The 24,151-nt window shown below is 42.8% G+C and overlaps 1 protein-coding gene across 26 annotated transcripts in view; it reads right to left on the minus strand.

Annotated features, from left to right (window-relative positions):
• LOC122551386 (poly(rC)-binding protein 3) overlaps positions 1-21,194 on the minus strand; it is a 149,914-nt gene extending 128,720 nt beyond the window's left edge. For 13 of the 26 annotated variants that reach the window (XM_043693192.2, XM_087988836.1, XM_087988835.1 and 10 more), the window contains exon 1: positions 20,913-21,192. The gene's annotated coding sequence lies outside the window, so the exon portion shown is untranslated. Of the gene's footprint in view, positions 1-20,912 lie in introns of all 26 variants that reach the window. The other 13 variants (XM_043693208.2, XM_043693207.2, XM_043693202.2 and 10 more) reach the window with 3 other exon arrangements.
• Positions 21,195-24,151: the final 2,957 nt, after the last annotated feature.

The raw sequence follows: 24,151 nt of genomic DNA on the forward strand, positions 1-24,151 counted from the left end.
CATGATTTGCAGACACTTGTAACTATTTGAGCCTGAAACCTTGAATCTGAATAGTCTGCATCTGACAAGAATGCCAAATATTGTATTTTTAACATTAAGTTTGTATGAAACAAAACTTTCACCCTAAGTGGTACAATTATCCAGAATCCACCACAATGTGAATTCTCTGTAAATGAGAAACCATTTTTACTCATCAAGGTGACTTTTGTGACAGCACTTAAGCATGATTATGAAACTTGCATTTACAGGTTCTTACAATGTCCCAGATTTAAAATTAACTAGGAGAAAGTGAGGATTGCAGATTTTGATATGGTCTCTTCTACATTGGGGAGGGGCGACACCACACCAACTTGCGGAATGTTTCAGAGAACATCTCTGGGACACGCACTAAACAACCCCACCGCCCTGTGGCTGAACATTCCCACTCCGCCAAGGACATGCAAGTTTGGGGCCTCCTGCACTGCCAAACTCTAGCCACCAGATAGCTGGAGGAAGAACACCTCATGACCTTCCAACCTCAAAAGATCAATGTGGATTTCACCTGTTTCCTCACTTCCCCTCACCTTATTCCAGATCCAACCTTCCAACTCTGCACCGCCCTCATGAACTATCCTACCTGTCCAACTTCCTTCACACCTATCAGTTCCACCCTCCTTTCCGACCTATTGCCTTCACCAACCGATCACATTCTCAGTTAGCTTCCCCCAGCTCCCCCCTCCCCACTTATCTCTCAGCCCCTTTGAGCCACCCCCTCATTCCTGATTCCTCATTCCATGCTCAAAATATCAACTGTTCTCTTCCTCAGATGCTGCCTGACTGGCTATGTTTTCCAGTACCACACTCCTACACATTTAAAATCAGTGAGTTTATAATACAGCAGCTAAAAGGTTGCTCCTTTAACTGAAATTTTTAATATATTGCAGTACATTACAGAGTTATAAAAATTCGAGCTTATATAAAATTCTGCATAGAAAGTTTTACAGTAATTTGTACAACATAAAGCAACACTGATGATTGCTATGCTATCAACTGAAATATCCCCTACATGCACTGCACTGTGTAAATTTCAGCATCAGATTACCTGGCACAGGGAAAACAAAAACAATGTCAATAGTCCTTCCAAGATAATTTTACATCCACATGATTACCCATAAAGGCAATCATGATTCCAACAAACAGTGCACAAAAGAATTCCTATTTGAACACAAATTACAAAAACAAAGCCTCAATTGTGCCCTCTCCAAACAAATGCCTTCAAAGGGAAGACAGTAGTCTGGTGTCTTGCAATTAATTAACAAATCCATGCAAAATAGGGCCTCACCCTGACATCTTCCAAATATTACAAGATGGCGGCATTACGAGCAAGAAAAGACTACAGCTATCAATACAAAGGGGAAAGATCTGATTCTCCCAAATGCCAGCTTAGAGATTCACATTAAATTAGCTCAAGGTCGAAATGGATCTCCATCTGTTTCTGGGAGAAAGTAAGGACTGCAGATGCTGGAGATCAGAGCTGAAAATGTGTTGCTGGAAAAGCACAGCAGGTCAGGCAGCATCCAAGGAGCAGGAGAATCAACGTTTCGGGCATAAGCCTTCTTGAAGAAGGGCTCATGCCCGAAACATAGATTTCTCCTGCTCCTTGGATGCTGCCTGAACTACTGCGCTTTTCCAGCAACACATTTTCAGCTCCATCTGTTTCTGCTCAATATTCAAGGTTCTTGACTTGCTAGATGTTAGCAATAAAAAAAACTGCAATATAGCTAATATCTAGCACAAATTAAAAATCAAGCAAAAACTAAAATTTAATGACTACTCAATCTTGTGACTGACATAACAAAGAATACTGCTGCAGGTAAAACTGAGAAACCACTTTTTTTTTTAACAAAAATGGGTGTCTTAAGCTATTGCCTGCACACCATTCAATTACATGGCCAACATGTAAAGGAGCACTAACCACCAGGCCGGAGGTTCGCTAGATCAACAGAAAGCAACAATGAAAGACAGACTTGAAGGAAAAATACATAGATGGCCAACAATTAGCTTTTCTTCACCTTGTTGTAAAATAACATTCAAACAACTAAAAATGAACATCCTATCAAAAGATTTTGATCCATTTGGATCACTGTTCTACCCTTAAAAACAAGTTAACTTTCTAACAATTCCCAACATAGAAACTGAAAATAAGAGTTCATTCAGCTGCTTGAGCATCCAACTCAGTATCCTGTTCCCACTTTCTCCGCATACCCACTGACTCCTTGAACCTCAAGAACTATACGCACTGTGCAATGTTCTGATATAGTCCAAAGTCAAGACAAAAATTTATGAAGGAAAAGGAAAGCAGCAATGAAAAGGGACGATACACAAGATCTGCACTGGAAAGTAGAACATGGCTAAATGATAGGTGGCAGTACCATGAGAAAATGAAAATTAAAAAAAGATTTGAAGCACAGAATGAGCCGACGCCCCAGGAACTGGGGGTAAACCAAATCCACTGTCAACGTGCTTCAAACAGTTAACGTATCTTTTGATTTTTCTTCAATATGCGGCCAGGGTCTCATTTCGATCCCATTTCTGCCATTTACCATCTCCTGCTTTTCACATGCATCATTTAGAGCTGCACAGCTTTCCCCTCAAACATGCTCAACTACAAGCTCACCCAGCTTCGATGAAAGATTCACATCCAAAATGCTAACTTATTTGCTTTCATTATAGACTATTGTATCCATTTAAAACAAAATCAGGAATTGCAGCTGAAAATAGATTGTTGCATTCAATTATAGCTGCTTAATTTAACAGCAATCAGCCACTTTTCTTGAATAAAGATTTTTATATTCACCAAAAGAACGTAAGAAATAGGAGAAAGACACTATTTGGCCAAAAATTCCCATTCTGCAATTCAACAATCATGGGATGATCGCCATCTCAAATTTAGCTTTGATTGTTCCACCGTTAGTGTCCCAGAGATCAAATATCTTAATGCCTAAAGATGGACAACCATTAAGTAATTTCTCATTTCATTCCAATGAGTGATCTCTTCTCCCAAGGTTGATCCCATGATCTACATTGCCCAGCCATTGGGAAACTCTCTCATCAATCCCTTTTTGAATCTTATGTTCAGTGAGGCCACACCACGCTCTTCTGAATTCCAGAATCTAATCAACCCAATTTGCAAATACATCACAGAACGATGGAAACAAGGGATCAATCAAATGCATCCTCACTTTATAGTCTCCAAGTCAGGTAAATGGTAATCCAGCTGTCAACAATTGAAATGATAACAGAACAAGATTTGCTTGCTGACAAATCAGCAAGGTGCAATCCAACTTCAGATGTCAACTTGGAAGTCAGAGCTTGTGAAAACAAAGCAAGGAATTAACTGGTCCCTATTTAAAATGTTCAATGAATTCATCTATAAACTCTGAACATGTACCATAGTACAACAGCAACAGCATATTTCCTACAGGCATTAAATGTACATTAAGTTGTGGGCAGCACCATGGTACAGTGGTTAGCACTGCTGGCTCAAAGCGCCAAAGACCTGGGTTCAATTCCCGCCTCAGGCGACTGACTGTGTGGAGTTTGCACGTTCTCCCCGTGTCTGCATGGGTTTCCTCCGGGTGCTCCGGTTTCCTCCAACAGTCCAAAGATGTGCAGGTCAGGTGAATTGGCCATGCTAAATTGCCCGTAGTGTTAGGTAAGGGGTAAATGTAGGGGTATGGGTGGGTTGCGCTTCAGCGGGGCGGTGTGGACTTGTTGGGCCGAAGGGCCTGTTTCCACACTAAGTAATCTAATCTAAGTTCCTGACTTCCAGGTGGACAGGCTGCAGACATATTTAAATGTTGCAAGAGACAGATGCAATATTTTGAAACTCCAAAGTTTAAGCAGACTTTTACCACAATTGATCTACCATCCTTATTTGTGCCAAATTTGGGAAAAACCTGATCACGCACAGCAAAAGTCAATGGGATAGCTGAGTTTCTAAAATGTATTAGCACTTCCATGCAGTTAGCATGAGAGATATTTGTATATGTAAAAGAATTTAATTTTGCAAAAATCACAAGGTCAAATTAAACAAAACCAAGTGTATGCCACCCTCCCAAATCCCTTTAAAAAGTACATTAAACGCAGTAATTCCAATAATTTAATTAGCCTTCCATTGAAATGCTTAAACAATTCAGTTTACCCAAAGTCATTCAAAAGCTGAACATTTCGCACATCTCTTACACCTTTAAAATTACAACTGCCAATGATCTGCATATTCATTAACTGAATCTTCTAGAAAATCTGGCTGGCTTCTCATTCAGCTGTCCAGATGCTAAAACTCAGTGTAAAGCAAGTCAGTTGTGGAAATCAAAAAAGGGCCTTCACAGACTGTGGGCAAAGTTCACACCAGCTTGAAATTTCATTTCAGTTTTATCTGAACTCTTGCCTTCAGCCAGTAACAGGCTTCCATATGGAAATTTATTCAAAAATTCTGCAAACAGCACTAAGCTACATCATTTGGTTTTCCAGTTACCTGATAAATCAAACTGAGACAAAACAACCAATTTCTTCTCAAAGAGTAATAATTAATTGAACTCAATCTTCCTGAAATGACGTTAGTTGTACTAGCTGTATTATATTCAGTATTTGCATTTTGATTTTAGCAGCACAACTGACAAAGACCTAAAAGCACCACAGGAATTTATCCAACTTACAGCTGCCTAACATGAATAGAATGACGACAAAAACAAGAGGTCAAAAAGCATGGTGAATTCCTTACAAGCTGAATGAAGATGCTTTCCAGTATGAATGTCGAAAATCACGTATTCTAATAAGGGTCTCAGTTTATCTCTAGCAATATTCACAGGCGCAAATGCCAATCTACAGTTACTCATTTTGGAATTAGGTATGCAACATAAAATGCCAACTGTATTTTAGGGCCTAATCAAATATTTTTCTTAAACTCAATATTACTTTACAGCTATTCATCTTATGTAATCATGGTAAATGTCCTGCTTAAAAACAATTATGCACAGTTACACATATCCTGAGTGCAAACACATGAACTCATTATGCTTCATGTTTGCTCCACATAAGCTTGTGAAAATAATTTGTTTTTATAATTTTAAACTAAAATACACAGTAGAGAGATTTTAAATTATAATAGTATTTATATAAAATTGCACAAATTAATCTTCCTTATAATGCATGAGATACAGCAGATATGATGATCGAAGGTTACCATCTCCAATACAGAAAGCATCAAAGCGCAGGGAAGTTATCTCCGTATCCTGGTCAGTATTTATCCCTCAAAAACACAAAAACAGAACATCTAGTCACAATCACACTGTTGAATTATATGCTGTGCAATAAAAACAATGACTACACTTCAAATGTATTTTGGGACATCTAGGTTGTGAAAGGCTGTATAAGATTAAAAGTAACCATCTTAAGTATCATGGTCATGATACCTTTTCCACTTATCACTACAGAAATAGATTATATGCACTCCAATTAAGTCAACCTTCACTTCCTCTGTTGTCTCCAAGTGTTTGCTATGCTATGCCTACTGCTTCCTTCCCGGGTCCCTAGAAACTTTTAAGTTGAAATTTTTCAAGTGTTTATTAAATTTCAGAGCTCTAACATTTGCAGAATTTTGCATGCATCACCCCAGTCTTCCCCTGAATGGAATATACTTTTACAAAAGAACTTCAGCTTGACTAAATTCCATTCCTACAACCTTCATGGTTGTTTCCCGTGAATGCTGATTTGGAACCATATCCTCATTCCTGCTCAGTCAGAAGTCTTGCAAAGCTCCAGATACCACTCTGCACCACCGTAGTTAAAAACTGGCATTAAATGCTGGGGTCTTGCAGTGCAGTAGTGTCCCTACCTAGGCCAGGAGACCCAGTTCATTCAGCATTAAAAGGCACTGCTGGAAAAGGTTTGCAGCTGCGATAGTGAGTGGTCCTGTCCATTTATCTACTTACTGGGCTTTTTGATCATTTCATGCCAGAACCTAGCTGAAGTGTTTTCCACAAAGTCAAACACAGGCACAATGTAACTCATAACCATAAGCAGAAACAAAGGTTATGCTCAATATCCTTCAACTGAGTGAATAAAAGAACACTGCATACCTCAAGGACTGAAGCAACAATCTGAAGTAAAAGATAATAAATGTAACAAAAGTATCCAGAGTAACAAACTGGTAAACATCAGTATGGTTATTATGCTCAAATAAACACATGGGTATTGTATTTGAGCCATTTATATGAATAATTGATGAATACAACTGATTGGTCAGCAAATCCTCATGGTTAATACCAGTTGTCGTCCGGTTTCCCCCACCTCAGTCGAAGCAAAACGCTCATACAGTAGTTTTACCTCCTCAGTTTTATTCTGGGCTCTGGAGGGAGAGAGAACAATCACCCATGTGCACAGAGACATGAGTTCACAGTCTTCTCTGGAAGAACAGTTTCTCAGTGAACTATATAATCACTTTACAGGAAGGAGCATCTAGATAAGGCAACATGCATATCAATTGGGTGCCTTATAATCAAGGAGTATCAATAGCAGAGACCAATCCTTTTACTATTATACAATGAATGTTCCTATCCTTGTTAACTGGATTCATACAATGGATACTTTTCCCCTTGTTAGCTGACCTCGCAAGCCGAATGCTCCCAATATTGTTAAATGGCTCTAAATAATGTTAACACATTACCTTTGCCACCAGCACCCCATTGTTAATTGTACCTGATCTGATTCATGCTCAGCTGAACTTCATTTCACAAAACTCAGAACTTAACGCTTTCCCTACCAACTTTTATCCTATACACACTCAGTGATATCAGGAACCCATTCAAACACTTTTAAAAAGTTATCAAATTTAATATAAATTATTTTAACTGCTATTTTTACTGTAAGAAATGCTGATGAGAACTGTTTTGAAAGAAGAGGATCAATTTGCATTCAATTTTTGAAAAAATTTTGATAACAAAAAACAATTCTGAGCAATAACGGAGGCAAATGAGAGGTAACTAAGTTGACTTAACCAATGTGCAAAACCAAGAACGGCAATTGTGCTTTTTAAAAATATGTAAACTGAATAGAATAACAAATTATATGAGATGCCTCAAAATAGACAACTACACTTGCCAAGATCACGAGGCAAACATAGACTGTGTCAAGTTAGGCAGCACAGCAGCCTGTAGATAATGAACAAGTCTCCGAGAAATAGTATAACTGAAGAGACAATTTTTCAGTCATGAGCAGTGTAAAGTCTCAACTTTTTTTCTTATCAGATGGCTACAGTTGATCTGCATCATAGAAGCTTGACAAAATTTAGACGCTTGCTCTAGCCATCGATTTCTAAATTATGACAGCCAAGCCACACAGTTGCTTTCTAGAAAATGGATTTTGGCTAGGAGTAGGGTCAACCTCAATTAATCCACTTATACAAGTGACTAACTCCACAGAAGCAAGAAATGTGCTCTTCCAGTGGCCTACCAATAAGGCTATGATGCCACAGTCAGTCGGGACAGATTTGAAACGAGTGCGTGCTGCATTTTGTTTTATTCCAGCTATGGCCTTCATTCTTTAAGAATCCGATCTCTGAGATCAGTACAGGCCCTTCAATTCTCTACATTGTGCCAACCTTTCATCCTACTAAGATTAAGTCAACCTATATACCCTACATTTTATTATACAATTCTTCATTTGTGAGCCTATTTCCCTATATTCTTTTCATGGCACATGGGCACTGATAAGGTCAGCATTTATTGCCCTATTGCCCTGGAATTTCTATGTTATTCCAGATGTATAACCTTGGCTGAGCAAAAAGATCAGATTCCATTCCCTAAAGCACATTAATGAATCAGATGGGTTTTTACAACAACGACAGTTTCATGGACACCATCAGCAAGATAAATTCAATTACAGATTTATTCATTTAATTTAAATTTGACCAACCAGAACTTTCCCTTGAGCTTCTTGAATATTAGTGACATCACTAAGACACCAGATTCTCAAATGCTGCAAGTCAGAGATGTACAGCACGGAAACAGACCCTTCGGTCCAACCTGTCCATGCCGACCAGATATCCCAACCCAATCCCGTCCAGCCTGCCAGCACCCGGCCCATATCCCTTCAAACCGTTCCTATTCATATACCCATCCAAAAGCCTTTTAAATGTTGCAATTGTACTAGCCTCCACCACTTCCTCTGGCAGCTCATTCCATACACGTACCACCATCTGCATGAAAAAGGTGCCGCACAGGTCTCTTTTATATCTTTCCCCTCTCACCCTTAACCTATGTCCTCTAGTTATGGACTCCCCGACCATAGGGAAAAGATTTTGTCTATTTATCCTATTCATGCCCCTCAATTTTGTAAACCTCTATAAGGTCACCTCTCAGCCTCCGACGCTCCAGGGAAAACAGCCCAGCCTGATCAGCCTCTCCCTATAGCTCAAATCCTCCAACCCTGGCAACATACTTGTAAGTCTTTTCTGAACCCTTTCAAGTTTCACAACATCTTTCCGATAGGAAGGAGACCAGAATTGCAAGCAATATTCCAAAAGTGGTCTAACCAATGTCCTGTACAGCCACAACATGACCTCCCAACTCCTGTACTCAATACTCTGACCAATAAAGGAAAGCATACCAAACGCCTACTTCACTATCCTATCTACCTGCGATTCCACTTTCAAGGAGCTACGAACCTGCACTCCAAGCTCTCTTTGTTCAGCAATACTCCCTAGGACCTTACTATTAAGTGTATAAGTCCTACTAAGATTTGCTTTCCCAAAATGCAGCACTTCGCATTTATCTGAATTAAACTCCATCTGCCAGTTCTCAGCCCATTGGACCATCTGGTCAAGATCCTGTTGTAACCCGAGGTAACCCTATTCGCTGTCCACTACACCTCCAATTTGGTGTCATCTGCAAGCTTACTAACTGTACCTCTTATGCTCGCATCCAAATCATTTATGTAAACGACAAAAAGTAGAGGATCCAGCACAGATCCTTGTGGCACTCCACTGGTCACAGGCCTCCAGTCTGAAAAACAACCCTCCACCACCACCCCGTCTTCTACCTTTGAGCCAGTTCTGTACCCAAATGGCTAGTTCTCCCTGTATTCCATGAGATCTAACTTTGCTAATCAGTCTCCCACTGAAGTCCACACAGATCACATCTACTACTCTGCCCTCAATCCTCTTTGTTACTTCTTCAAAAAAAAAACTCAATCAAGTTTGAGAGACATGCACAAAGCCATGTTGACTATCCTGAATCAGTCCTTGCTTTTTCAAATACATGTATATCCTATCCCTCGGGATTCCCTCGAACAACTTGCCCACCGGTCTATAGTTCCCTGGCTGGTCTTTACCACTCTGACACCACATTTGCCAACCTCCAGTCTTCCAGCACCTCACCTGTGACTATGAAATCTCCTTGTACAACTTGCAAAGGTCAAGTTCAGGACTTCTGGGTTTATCTGATCCAGCTCCACACAATATGAGACAGCTCAGCCAAAGATGGAATTTCTACTTTGATGTATCCAGTCATCTTCATCACCCATTTAGTCTAGCACATTAGTGTGAAAAGATTTGATCATTAACATTCAACGTCTTTCCAACATTGGAAGGTAATGTATGGCTTATATATATATATATATATATCTTACCTGATTTTCAGATATCACCATTCCAGCAATCTTACTTGCAGAATTTGGCTCACTACTTGCACTTAGATGTGGACAGCACTGCTTAAAGTAGCAACACCAAAAAAAAATGCATTGCGTGAAAGGGAACAATGCAGCTCAGTGGTCAGATTGCTGTGATGGTTCGATTTGCATTTTATAGTGAAACTAAGGGTACTACAGCATGGAATCTGCATTCAAGACCGATACACAACTTAACTGGTAACCTAGTGGACAAAATGCAGCTTGTGCAGTTAACTTACTCAGCTTTTTACTTTACTTCAAAGTAATGAGTCAGATTGCTGAGTCAATGGCCAAAATTTGATCAAAGTAGGAGATTTTAATGAACACCTTACGAGGTACCAAAGTAGACAATGGAGATATAGTGAAGAAACTCCAGCGCTAGAGGTCAGGCAAGCAAAAGCAAGGCTGCCAACAGTGGAGTAATTAAAGATTGCAGACACCTCAACAGTTTGAGCAGCTGGAATTATAACAGACATCAAAATAAGAGGGATAGAACTCAATAAGAATTTCAAAAGCCAGGCATTGCCAGTTTGCAAGTCTAAATCAGCAAACATAACTGTGGTGGATGAACAAGTCATGACACAAACTAAGATTCAGATAGCTGTCTTGATAGAGTACAACTTTGTGTGGTGAATGATTGAGGGCTGACAGAGTTTTGGAAGAGTTAGATTCTGTTGATAATATGGAGACTGAAGTAGATTGTCCAAGGGAGCTACTGCATAACCAAAAGCTATCAAAGTCAAAATGATAAAACCAGGCACAGCTCATAGTTGTCACTTAGTGAATCTCCTCAGCAACACTGGCTCAAAGAAAGGAGAGGGAATGTAACATGGAGGAAGATTGTAACTCCAGGTTAGGACAGCAGGTAACATGGAAAAAATGTGGTCCAGTGAACCAGTGAGCAAAGGAAAGCAGCAAAAGTCTCAAGACTTGGGTGACAATATAGTCCATTAGCGGTTTGCACTTGAGTAGAGGATGAATACATCAAGGAATGTTAAGAAACTGGTTTGTGAACAAATGTTGGCATTATCTTTGCATTCCAGAATAAATTGACTCATGAATAGCAATGGAGAAGACATGATCCTGTCAAATTTGGTGATTAGTTCTTAAACTAGCTGGCTGCATTGCACATGCAAATCAACGTCCCTTGGTCTCAAGGGAGATAGGATGTAGAACAATATCAGACAATTACTTGAGTAATAGACAACGACTTTAATAAATAATAGGACAAAGGTGATGAAGCTGCGACTTAGCAGATCACTCGCTGCACAAATGACCAGAGTCAACAACTGACAGGGGCCCGGGGGGAATAAGTGTGGTAGGGTGGATTTTGTGAAATATGGATGGAAAGTGAAGCAGGAAACAACAAACTGATCTCAATGATAGTTACCATGAACTCAGCTAAGCCATTCAAGATGGTCATAAATGGGTTGGACAATTGATATGGAAATTATACTTACTGTGGAATAATAAGTATTCCACTGAGAAAATATCAAAGGGAACTTTGGTATATAATCAGGTAAATGGACAGACTAATGAGATTTACAGCAGGACAGATCATCATACCAATTTTAGCACTGCAAATAGACAAATGGAAAAACTTCATTAATAGAAAAGCTATCCCGTATCTATGTTCCTGTCAGGACCACAATCTTAATGTTATCAATCACAAACTAAAGAGGACCAAAGCCTTGCTCACAAGGTTAAAGAACGTTCTGGAAGAAGAAAGGGGACAGAGGAAGCCAATCCAGTGCTGGAGGTAACTAGCACAACACAAAAGGGGGATATTGGGATTAGGTCCAACAGGTATGCTGAAAGGGAAGGCGGAGTACAGAATGGGCCAAATGAAGGGTGAAAGGCAACAGAAAGGAGTTGGCACCATGACTGAAGGATTGGGCTTTGAGGGGGTTAAAAAAAAAGGAGGGTCAAAAACCGTATGGTGTAACCTTGTGAATTGACACTGAGGAACTAAGAGGACCAAAACATCCAGACGACTCCAATGGGAGCAAGGACAAGAAATTTTGAATGGTGAGTGATTCAAAAACAACGATCACTCGTTCGTTCCAACAGGATGCCTGATATCTGCTTAGCTGCCATTCGTAGTCTGTCATTCTTAGTCTGTATGCAAGGATACTATTGGTCATGCCTTTTGGTGGCTAGTTGATGTTCATGTATCCTGGTGGCTAGTTTTCTGCATGTCTGTCCGATATAACATTTGTTACAGTCCTTGCAGGGTATTTTGTAAATGCCATTCATTTTGCTGGTTGTTGGTATAGGATCCTTTACATTCAGACTGTTTATTGGGTACCCATTGTTCTTGAATACGCTGTACAAGTATTTTTCTTCCGCCCCACGTAGTTCCTGAGTGCTGCAGTGTTGTGGCCCATTTAAATAATGCCTGGTGCAATTCCATTTGTGGGAGTTGGGATGATTGTTTCTGGAATTAAGTATCTGGTCTATGTGTGTTGCTTTCCTGAAGACACTGGCCTGCAGTTCTCCAATTAACTGTTCATCCCACTGTGACATCTAGGAAGGGGTATCTGTTGTTGTTCTCCTCTTTTGTGATATTTATGCCAGTAAGGATGTTGTTGATGATGATATCGTAGGTTTCCTCTTATTATTTGTTCTGTTTTGTGATGACAAAGGTGTCATCCACAAACTCAAAAAGTTTGGGTTGGATCATAGAGAGGGCTGTTCGTTCAAGTCTCCGCATTACTGCTTCTGCTAAGAAGCCTGATATTGATGATCCAATGGGTGTTCCATTGTGTTTGTAGGTCTTTTCATTGAAGGTGAAGTGGATACTGAGGCACAGGTCCACTAGCTTAAGAAAGTTGTCCTTGCTGAAGAAGCTGCCTGGTATACGTATTCTTGGTTCGTCCAGTAGTGCAGTCAATGTTTCTTTGGCCAGTTTGATGTGAATATTGCTGTCACATCAAAAGGAGACTATTATTTCATCCTCTGCTACTTTGATCTCTGACATTCAGGAACTCTTGGATGGAGTGGTACGAGTCTTCTACTAGGTATTTTAGTTCTCAGTGGAGTTCCTTTGTTAGTCTGTATGCTGGTGTGCCAAGAAGTGAAACCATGGGTCTGAGGGGGGGCCCCTGGTTTGTCTACCTTAGGTAATTCATACAAGCGAGGTGTGTTTGATCCATCAGGTTTCATTTTTTTGGGGGGAGATCTATCTTGTTAATTTCGAAGCTTCTTCAATGTCACTGTGATACAGTTTTCTAGCTATGGAGTCGGGTCTATCGCCACCTGTTGATAAGTGTCTGTATCTGCAAGCAGTGAGTTTACCTTTTCAATACACTGCTCTTTTTAGGATGATGGTCTTGCGCCCTTTGTCTGTAGATAGGACTACAATATTTGTCTTTTGAGTCCCTTTAGGGCTTTCCTCTCCTGTGTGTTGAGGGTGCTCCCCTTTTCCTACTATATGGATGACACCTTTGTCATCACAAAACAGAACAAGTTAAGGAAACTTACAACATCAACATCTTACTGGCATAAATTTCACAACAGGAGGACAACAGACTCCCCTTCCCAGATGTCACAGTGGAACGAACAGTTAATGGAGAACTGCAGACGAGCATTTACAAGAAAGACATACACACACAGACCAGATACTTAACTACAGAAATCATCCCAACATCCACAAATGAGCTACACCAGGACAGCATCCAAGACCTGGGAGTGGCAGAAGAACGGGTACCCAATAAACAGTCTGCCGATTCTTAAACAAACCCAAACAAGTAGACAACGTGCCCAGAAACTCAACCTGTTCACCCCACTCAAACTTTTCATCCTTGCAACGCACAGCCCTCCACTCCCTCCATTCCAACCCCAGCCTCCATCAAACCAGTAGAGAAGGGGGGCACAGTGGTAGTTTGGCACACCAACTTCGACACCATTGAAGCCAAGACCAACTTGCAGACACCTCCTCCTACGCCCCCTTGACCACGACCTCATCTTCCATCACTAAACCATCATCACCCAAACCATCCACAGCCTCATCACCTCAGGGGATCTCCCACCAACAGCCTCCAACCTCAGTCCCGGAACCCCACACCGTCAGGTTCTACCTCCTACCTAAAATTCACAAACCTGGCTGCCCCGGTCAACTTATCGTCTCAGCTTGCTCCTGCCCCACCAAACCTCTCGCTGCATACCTTGACACCATCCTGTCCAGGAACTCCCCACATACGTTCGGGACACCACTCATGCCCTCCACCTCCATGACTTTCGTTTCCTGGCCCCCAAAACCTTATCTTCACCATGGACATCCAGCCGCTGTACACACCCATCCACCATGATGGACGGCTCCAAGCCCATTTCTTCCTCTCCTGCCGACCCAACCAGTACCCTTCCACTGACACACATTAGATTGGCTGAACTGGTCTTCGCCTTCAACAATTTATTCTTCAAATCCTCCCACTTCCTCCAGACCAAAAGGAGTAGCCATGGGTCCCAGCTATTCCTGCATCTGTCAGCTATGTGAAACAGACCACCTTCCGCAGTTACACCGGCACTATTCCTTACCTTTTCCTCTACTGCACTGATGAATATCTGCACCACTTCATGCTCCCAAAAGAAGGCTGAACAGTTCATCTACTTCACGATTACCTTCCACCCAAAGTTCACCTGGACCTCTTGGACACCTCCCTTCCCTTCCTGGACTTCTCCAACTCCATTTTCAGCAACCAACTTAACACAGCCAACTCCTACAAACCCACAGAGTCCCACAGCTACCTGGACTACAGCTCCTCTCACCCCGCATCCTGTAAAAACACTATCCCTTATTCCCAATTCATTCACCTCCTCTGCATCTGCTCCCAGGAGGACAAATTCCACCACAGAACATCCCTCCAATCGCAACAAGGACAGAACCATCCAGTCCTCCTCACCTTCCACCCCACCAATCCCCAGACACATCACACCGTCTTATATAACCAACAAACAGACCCCTCCTCACACCTATCTGCATTCCAGAGAGACCATTCCCTCCACAACTCCCTTGTTAGGTGCATGCCCATCACCAACCCATCCTCCACTTCTGGCACCTTCCCCTGCCACTGCAAGGGCAAAACCGACACCCACACCTCCCCCTCAACTCTGTCCAAGGCTCCAAGAACCCTTCCACATCAGACAAATTTACCTGGACTTCCACACACATCCACTGTGCCCATTACTCTCGATATGGTCTCCTCTAAACTGGGGAGACAGGATGCCAACTTGCGGAACGTTCGGAGAATATCTCTGGGACACACGCACTAAACAACCATACCACCCTGTAACCAAACATTTTAACTCACTCCTCCAAGGAGGTGCAAATCCTGGGCCTCCTCCACTGCCAAATTCTAGCCACCCAGCAACTGGAGGAAGAATGCCTTATCTTCTGCCTTGGGACTCTCCAACCACATGGGATCAATGTGGATTTAACCAGTTTCCCAACTTCCCCTGCCCCCACCTTATTCCAGATCCAACCTTCCAACTCAGTGCTGCCCTTTTGAACTGTCTAACTTATATTCCTTCCCACCTATCCGCCCCACCCTCCTTTCTGACCTATTGCATTCCCAGGAACCTAGTTCAAAATAGGTCAGAGTAAAGTACTATATATTATCTTTGTATACACATCTGAATCAATGAAGTCAGGAAAGACAGGGAATAAACCCAGCAAGTACAGGACAACCCAATTTAACAATGAGAAATAATAACAAAACTAAAACACTTAGACAAGTGTAGACTAAAGCAAGCCATGGACATGAGAATAAATTCTGGTTAACTAACTTGATTGACTGTTTAGAAGAAATAACAGGTTCCAAACTATAGGAAATTGATGAGGGCAAAGCTATTGAAGTACTATACATGGATTTTCAAGCAGGATTTTATGAGGTGCAGGACAAATGCATGAGCAAAGTTGATTTGCAGAATAATAGGGACAGAAGCAACATATAGGGTAGATACAAAATTGTGCAGGGGACAAACAGTCGAGGCAACTAGAATTTTTTGGACTGAAGCAAACTTTAGAAGGTGTCATTCAAAAATCTGTTAGTAGCTTTGGTCTTGCTAATACATCAGGTCCGAGTCTTGTTTTTACAAAAGCACAAAGTTCACAGATGACAAAACTGTGACATAGAATAATACAGCACAGAACAGGCTCTTCGGCCCTCAATGCTGTGCCGACCTGTGAACTAATCCAAGTCCATCCCCCCCTACACTATATCATCATCCATATGCTTATCCAAAGATTGTTTAAATCTCCCTAATGTGGCTGAGTTAACTACATTGGCAGGCAGGGCATTCCACGCCCTTACCACTCTGAGTAAAGAACCTGCCTCTGACATCTGTTTAAATCTATCACACCTTAATTTGTCACTATGTCCCCTTCGTACAAGCTGATGTCATCATCCAAGGAAAAAGACTTTCACTGTCTACCCTATCTAGTCCTCTGATCATCTTGTATGCCTCTATCAAATCCCTTCTTAGCTTTCCCATTTAATTGGAAGCACACTAGCTTTCGGAGCGCCGCTCCTTCATCAGGTGGTTGTCAAGTTTGGTAGAATTCGAAAGGGACTGCAGATTACAGACTGGAGACCTGTGACCAGCAGTGTTCCACAAGGATCTGAGCTGGGTCCGCTTTTGTTTGTTATTTATACAAATGATTTAGATGAGAAAGTATAAGGCATGGTTAGTACATTTGTAGATGACGCCAAAATTGGTGTAGCGAACAGGAAAGATGATCTAAAAATACAAAGATATCGTGAATCACTGGGTCAATGGGCTGTAGAGTGGCAGATGCAAGTTTAATTTGGATAAAACAGAGGGTATTACACTTTGGCAAAACCAAGGCCAGGACGCATAAAGTTAAAAGCAGTGCATTGGAGAATAAGACAGACCTATGGGTTTAGGTACGTAGTTATTTGTTAACAGCACATATAGATACGGTGGTTAAGAAAGATCTAGCACAACTGCCTTCATTGCTCAGACTGGAGTAAAGGAGTTGGCATGTTATGTTGAGGTTGTACAGACATTGGTGAGGGTTATTCTAGAGAATAATGTCCAGTTCTGGTCACCCAGTAATAAGAAAGATATTATTAAACTGGTGGGAGTTTAGAATAAATTTCCCACAATATTGCCAGGAATAGAGGCTTTGAGTTATAAGGAGAGTGTGGATAGGCTGGGATGTTTTCCCACTGGCCTGTAGAAAGTTGAAGAGTGACCTTAGAGGTTGACTAAATCATGATAGGTATAGATAAGGTGAATGGCAGGGTGGGGCATTTCAAGACTAGGGTGCTTACCTTTAAAGGTGAGAGGAGAAAAGTTTTAAAAAGGGGCAATTATTTTTTGAAAAGGGAATGGTTCATGTGTGGAATGAACTTGAGTTGGTGGTGTGGGTATAGTTACAACAACATTTAAAAGACAGTTGGATAAGGTCACAAAGAAGAAATTTGAGGGATACGTGCTAAGCACAGGCAGGTGTAACTAGTTGAATTGAATTTATTGTCACGTGCACTGAGGCACAGTGAAAAGCTTTGCCTTGCAAGCAATACAGACAGATCACATAGATAAGTAGCATAGATAGTAAATAATAGGTAAACAGAGGCAAAAAACAGAGGTATAGGCAAATGTTAAGAGTTTGAGTGTCCATTCAGTATTCTAACAACATAAGAATAGAAACTGTTGTGAAACCAGCTGGTGCGTGTTCAGGCTTCTGTACCTTCTCCCCAATGGTAGAGGTTGTGGAAAAGCATTGCCAGGTTGGGATGGATCTTTAGGAATGCTGCCTTTCCTTGACAGTGGGCCTGGCAGATAGATTCTATAGCAGAGACACTGACGTTTGAGATTGTCCGGGGTGAGGTCACTGCCCTCTGTAACCGTCTCCGATCTTGAATGGTACAGTTACCATACCAAGTAGTGATACATCCAGACAGAATGCTCTCGAAGACGCACCTGTAAACGTTGGCAAGGGTATTCGTCGTCATGTCAAATTTCCTCAGCTGCCTGAGCAAGAGACGTCGTTACACCTTTGTAATCAGTGCACCCACATGAAGAGTCCAAGAAAGCCTGTTGTGGATGATCACTCCCATGTGCTTGACACTCTCCACTCATTCCACCTCTGTGCTGTTAACGTATAGGGGGACATGAGTAATATCCTGCCAAAAGTCAATAACTGGTTCCTTGGTTTTGCTGGCATTGAGAGCTAGGTTGTTCTCAGTGCACCATTTTTCCAGGTCTTACACCTCCCGTCTGTAGGCTGTTTCATCGCCATCTGAGATTTGACCAACCATAGTGGTGCCATCAGTGAACTTGTAAATGGCATTAATCTGGAATTTGCTGACACAGTCATGAGTATACAGTGAGTACATAGCAGGGGCTGAGTACGCACCCCTGGGGGGAGGGGTGCTGCTCCAGAGTTGAGTGTTAGTTACGATGAAATATTGTCCCCAAGCTTCACTGACTGTGGCCTGTGGGTCAGGAAACTCTATCCAGTTGCAGACAGTGGGGCTTAGTCTGAGATCACTAAGTTTAGTGATCAGTCTCGAGGAGATAGTAGTGTTGAAGGCTGAACTGTAGTCAATGAGTAGGATTCTTACATAGCTGTTCTTGATGTCAAGATGTTCTAGGGAGGAGTGCAAGTGATATGGCATCTAACATGGATCTGTTGGTCCGTTAGGCAAATTGGAGTAGTCAAGAGTAGTAGGGAGGCTGGAGGTGATTAATGCCATGACCAGCATTTCAAAGCACTACATGACCACAGAAATTAGTGCCACTGGGTGGTAGTCATTGAAACATGCTGCATGAGCCTTCTTAGGCACAGGGATGGACAGGCAGCTTGAATATATCCGAGAAGACCTCTGCCAGTTGATCTGCACATGCTCTGAATGCATAGCCTGGTACTCTGTCTGGGCCCATCGCTTTCCTTGGATTAGTTTAGGATTATGATTGGCACAGATTGGTTGGACTGAAATATCTGTTTCCATGCGGGATGACTATGATTCTAGTAGAGGGATCCGGAGTTATTTGTACATAAAACATTGAAGGTGACAGAGTAAATTAACAGTGCAGTTAGGTGGTGTACCAGATCCTGCGTTTCACATATACGGAGAAATATAATGGTATGGAAGTTTACGCAAACCTTTAAAAATCAGCTTCAGTTTCAACTAGAGCACTCTATCCAGATCTGTGTCCCTAACAATAGGAAAGATTTAAAAGATTTAAAAGTATTGGAAAATGGTACTGAAAGAACAGTTCCAGAAATTGTTCTCATGATGGTGGCGGCGGCCTGAAGAGTCGATAGAGATGAATAGTAGAAAGGTCAAGAACCAGAGGACACCAGTTTCCTATGATTGGCAAAAAACCCAAAGACAACATGAAGAAAACCTCCTTACATAGCAACATGTAAGATTCTGGTATACACTGCCTGAAACCATGGTGGAGACAGATTCAACCAGGATTTTCAAAGTAGTACTCGTACAAACTTTGGAGAAAAACCTGCAGGATAATGAAAAGATGGGGCAAAGTGGATAAAATTACTTAAATTGCTCTTTCAGAGAAACAACACTCAACTGACCAAATGGCCTATGGTACAATCATACCACAATTCTATGAATTCGGGCCTCTTATCTGGCATGAACAGAATGTCAGCTGACACCAAAAGTCTGATGATAAATGCCAACTGTGCAGATAAACATAATTGCATTTTTTTAAATACTTAATCACAATATTGAGAAACATAAGTTAGTGAATTAACTAAAACAAAAAGGTACATTTACAGCTAAACAACCTACCCAAGCTCCCACAAATTTCAGCACAAACACAGATCCAGTCTTCAAAAAAAAAGGGCCAATATGAAGATAGAAAATTAAAAGTTAACTTAAAAAGTTGAGAACTTGTCTTTTTTTGAAATGGTCACATCCATGCCAGTAAGATTTCAAACCAACTGAACATCTGATTTCTGTCACAGTTACAAAAAACATTTCCAAAGCATACAATCCTTATTGAAAAAGAAATCCACTTGGTATTTGGATGCAAAGGGCATTCAATCATAAGGAAGAGACAATGTAAACTACCTCAAGCAAGCACCAACACTGCCAGGATTTGCTCAACAATTCAAACAGCCCACTTGGCACTATGAAGCATCAATTGGCCAGACAAAAAGAGACACAAGGTGACTGTAATTTTCAGTAAACACTTACTAACTACAGTGATGTAGATTATAAATACATTATATAGTCTGTTATAAGATTTAGTTTTTCTTGCCAAAACAGCTCAAATAAACAAGCAACCAAACTGCATTTTTACTTTTAGGGATTAATGAAGAACCAAAATTAAAATTCCTGTTCCTACTAGGATGTAGTCATTGACTCTCAAAACACTGATCAAATTATAACTATAAGTCATATGCATGAATTGTACCCTTGCATACAGCCAAACATTAAACCAGTATTCATGCACCCAAATGTTAGAGGAGAATCAAGTCTAACATAAAACATCTAATTTAACAAACTATTAGGACTTCAGGAGAAAGCCTTGAAGCAGCCACGTAAAAATGGAAACTTCTGTATCATTCGAGAGAAGGAACACTTGTAGCACACTGGTAGAGACCCTACCTAAAAATTAGGAGGCCCAGGTGCATAATGCTGGACTGAGTTGGACAAAGCTAAAAATCACAACAGATGGTTATAGTCCAACAGGTTTATTTGGAAACACTAGCTTTTGGAGCAGGGAAAAAGCCAGTGCTTCCGAATAAACCTGTTGGACTACAACCTGGCGTTGTGCGATTTTTAAAAAAAAACCAGGTGCATAACATTTCTGAACAGGGTGGCTGAAATAAATCATTCGCAAGGCGAAAAGCTTGCTGGCAGACAGCACCACCACACTGGCGTGCAGGGGGGCTCGCGAGTGGACAGATGGGCGACAGCACCTGCACAGGGGTGGGCACACGGCCCCGAGGACGCCCCGCTGGGCACCCACATGGCCCGCCGGCTGAGGGCAGGCACAAAAGGCCCAGCCCTTGACCACGCCACAAAAGTCCGAGGCCCACCGGGGAAACCACACCCAGGAGCGCGGCGCAGCGCAGGCCGCCGGACTGGTGGGAGAAAAGAGAAGCTGTACTTTTCCTGTGAAAAAAAAAACACACACAAAATGCATAGTCAACAAATACCAGACAAGGAGGCGGGGGGGAGAAGAAGGTATCTACTGAAACTCACCAGGTCCGGGAGTCCAGGGCAAACCGGGCCGGAGCTGTGTCAGGAACAAGGGTTGGGACCGAAGAGGAGAAGCGGGTACAAGTGAGGGTCCAGTGGGTGCCCCCACGCCGGGGAAACCGGTCTCAGGAACAGGGCTGAGGGGGAAGGGACAAGGGGCGGTAAGATGGGGGGAGGGAATCGCTCGGCGGGAACAATAGTCGGCGTCCCTTCGGGGCAACGACGGGCAGACCGAGGGATACCTAAAGGAGAGAGGTGAAGGGAGGTGGGGGGGGGGGGAAAGAGAGGGGAAAAGGGGGGGTGGACCAGGGGGGTAAAAGGGGGAGGGGAGGGGTCAGGGGTAAATAGGAAAGGTGCAGTGAGGGGAGGGGAAAGGGGGAAAGCCGCTAACCGCCCTCCAGCTGCCGCTCCTGTTGCCGCCTCTCGGACTGAGCGCCAGACGTACTAACCGCTGCACGGGCCTGACTGCGCGAGGTACCAACCGCCGCCGCCCCGCCTTCGGCCAATCACAGCAGCGTGTCCGCGCAGCCCGGCCCCGCCAATCACCACCACCGCCCCGCCCTCGACCAATCACGGCTGCCCGGCCGCACGCCCGGCCCCGCCAATCGCCGCCGCGGCTGTTTATTCAACCAATCGCGATAGCGGGTCGCTTTCTTCTCCTCTCCCCTCCCCCCCGGCGCAACTGTAAACCTCCATTCCATTCAGAACAACCGATGCGTCCGCGGCAGGGACCAATCGGCAGCTTGATTTTCCCGCGTGACCGGGCCGACCCGCCAATCGCGAGCGCGGCCGTGCGCAGCCGCACGATGCCGACTGCGGGCGAAATGGCGGACGACGCACGCTGAAGGTCTCCGTATGGAGGCGGCTGTAGGGGCGGGGCGGAGCGGAGTAGGCGGAGGTAATCTCGACGGCAAGCCAATGACGAGCAAGGTAATTGCGATTGAGTTTAAGGTTCACCATGTGAAGCCACAGTTCTCATTGGCCGTAGAAGCCAACGTCGGGACCCTCCCCCCAGCCCCATCCCCATCCCCATCCCGTCCGTCCTCGTACAATCAGAAGGCAGTATGTGATCATGCTGCGAGGGTCAGTGCGTTCACAAAACTCCAATCAAAAGGCGAAGGCTGCATGGTGTAATGGTAATCGTTCAGCTTCAGATGCAAACTTGGCACAATTTGTGCCCAAATGTGTGGTCACTTTCTGCCCAGAGGCAAACCAGAGAGAGTAAAGCACGGTCTCAGTTTTATTTTGATTTTTTTTAAAAAAAAAGCTGTGCATGTTTGGGTGTGTTTTAAAAGCACATTTTGAAATGTAAAAGTAAAACTTGTACCCATATGGTATCTTTCACACTCTGCTGGTTCCCCCAAGTTAATGGTCAACTAAGTATAGTTCAAAGGTACTCACAGGAGTGGACCATTAGTCTGTACTTCCATGATATTTGCTAAGTCCATAAGAAATAGGAACAGGAGAAGGCTGTTTGGCTCTTTGCGCCTGCTCCACAATTTAACAAGATCACGGCTAATTCAGCATTCATCACATCGCTTTCCTGGTTTTTCACAGTAGCCCTTGATTTCTCCCACTGATCAAGAATCTATCTCTGTCTTAAATATACACAAAAACTGTACTCCCGCAGCCCTGAGAGAAGAAATTCCTCTCCACACAGTCTTAAATTGGTACCCCTTTATTGTGGTACTGTGCCCTCTGGTCCTCGATTTCACTATGAGGGGAAACATTCTATTAAGTTCCTTATGAATCCTGTGTTTGAGATAATCTCTCATTCCTCTATTGGCTAATCTTGCATTTTATCATAATTTAATTGCTTTTGCTCCTTTTCACTCTCATTCCAAATTCCATACATCTAATTTATCAGCTTCCACCCCAGCAACCTCTGGATACAACATCTCATCCTCCGCCTACAAACACCTACAAACAGACCCCACCACCAGAGATATAGTTCTCTCTCTACCCCTATCTGTGTTCCGCAGAAACCATTCCCTCCACAACTCCCTTGTTAGGTCCACACACTCACCAACTCAACCTCTACTCCCGGCACCTTCCCCTGATACCGCAAGGGAAGTAAAATTTGCGCCCATACCTCCCCCCTCACCTTTGTGCAAGGCCCCAAAGGATCCTTCCACATCAAACAGAGGTTTTCCTGCACCTCTACACACGTCAGCTACTGTATCCGTTGCTCTAGATGTGATCTCCTCTCATTGGGGAGACAGGATGCCAACTTGTGGAACGTTTCAGAGAACATCTCTGCGACACGCACGGCACTAAACAACCCCACCGCACTGTGGGCAAACACTTCAACTCCCCCTCCCACTTCGCCAAGCACATGCAAGTCCTGGGCCTCCTCAACTGCCAAATTCTAACCACCCGACACCTGGAGGAAAAACATCTCATTTTCTGCCTTGGGATCCTCCAACCACATGGGATCAATGTAAATTTCACCAGTTATCGTTAGCCCTAGCCCTAGCCCTAGCCCTAGCCCTAGCCCTAGCCCTAGCCCTAGCCCTAGCCCTTCCCCCCACCACCTTCTTCCCAGATCCAACCCTCCAATGCACCACTGCCCTCTTGAATTGTCCCACCTGTCAATCTTCCTTCCCATCTATCCACTCCACCCTCTGCTCTGACCTATCACCATCACCCCCACCTTTATCTGCATAATCACATTCTCAGCTACCGTCCCCCCAGCCCTACCCCCCCTGCCTGACCAGCTGTGCTTTTCCAGCACCACATGTTTTGACTCTGCCAAGGAATGCCTACCAACTGCAGACATTTATATATATCAAATGCTTTTTATAATAATTTTGATACCTTGCCCACTATTCTAAGCTTGAGGGATTACAAGGACAATTGTGATTTTGTCCTCATGTTTAGACCCTTACTATTATAATTCTGGTAAATCTGTGATGTAATTGTGAAGTCAATTTATCTTCCCTTAAGTGATTCATGCAGTTTTTCAGATGGGAATTTGACCAAGGTTCTGCAAGGCACTTACAAATTCACTTGTGTATTTCTTAATTTTTCTCCTATCAACTTGCTTTACATACATGGAAACATGAACTCTTTTTTTTCTCCCATCCTATACCACAGCATGGTTACAGCACAGAAGAGACCATTCAGCCCACCATGTTCATACTGACTCTGTAAAAACTACCCGACTGGTCCTTTATCTTTACTCTGTAGACCTGGAAATTTTCACTTTTCAGATAATTATCCAATTCTTTTTGGAAAGCCAT

Source organism: Chiloscyllium plagiosum, unplaced genomic scaffold (assembly GCF_037043375.1).
Source record: "Chiloscyllium plagiosum isolate Xiang-an unplaced genomic scaffold, Cpla_swu_hap1 HiC_scaffold_7, whole genome shotgun sequence".
NCBI lineage: Eukaryota > Metazoa > Chordata > Chondrichthyes > Orectolobiformes > Hemiscylliidae > Chiloscyllium > Chiloscyllium plagiosum.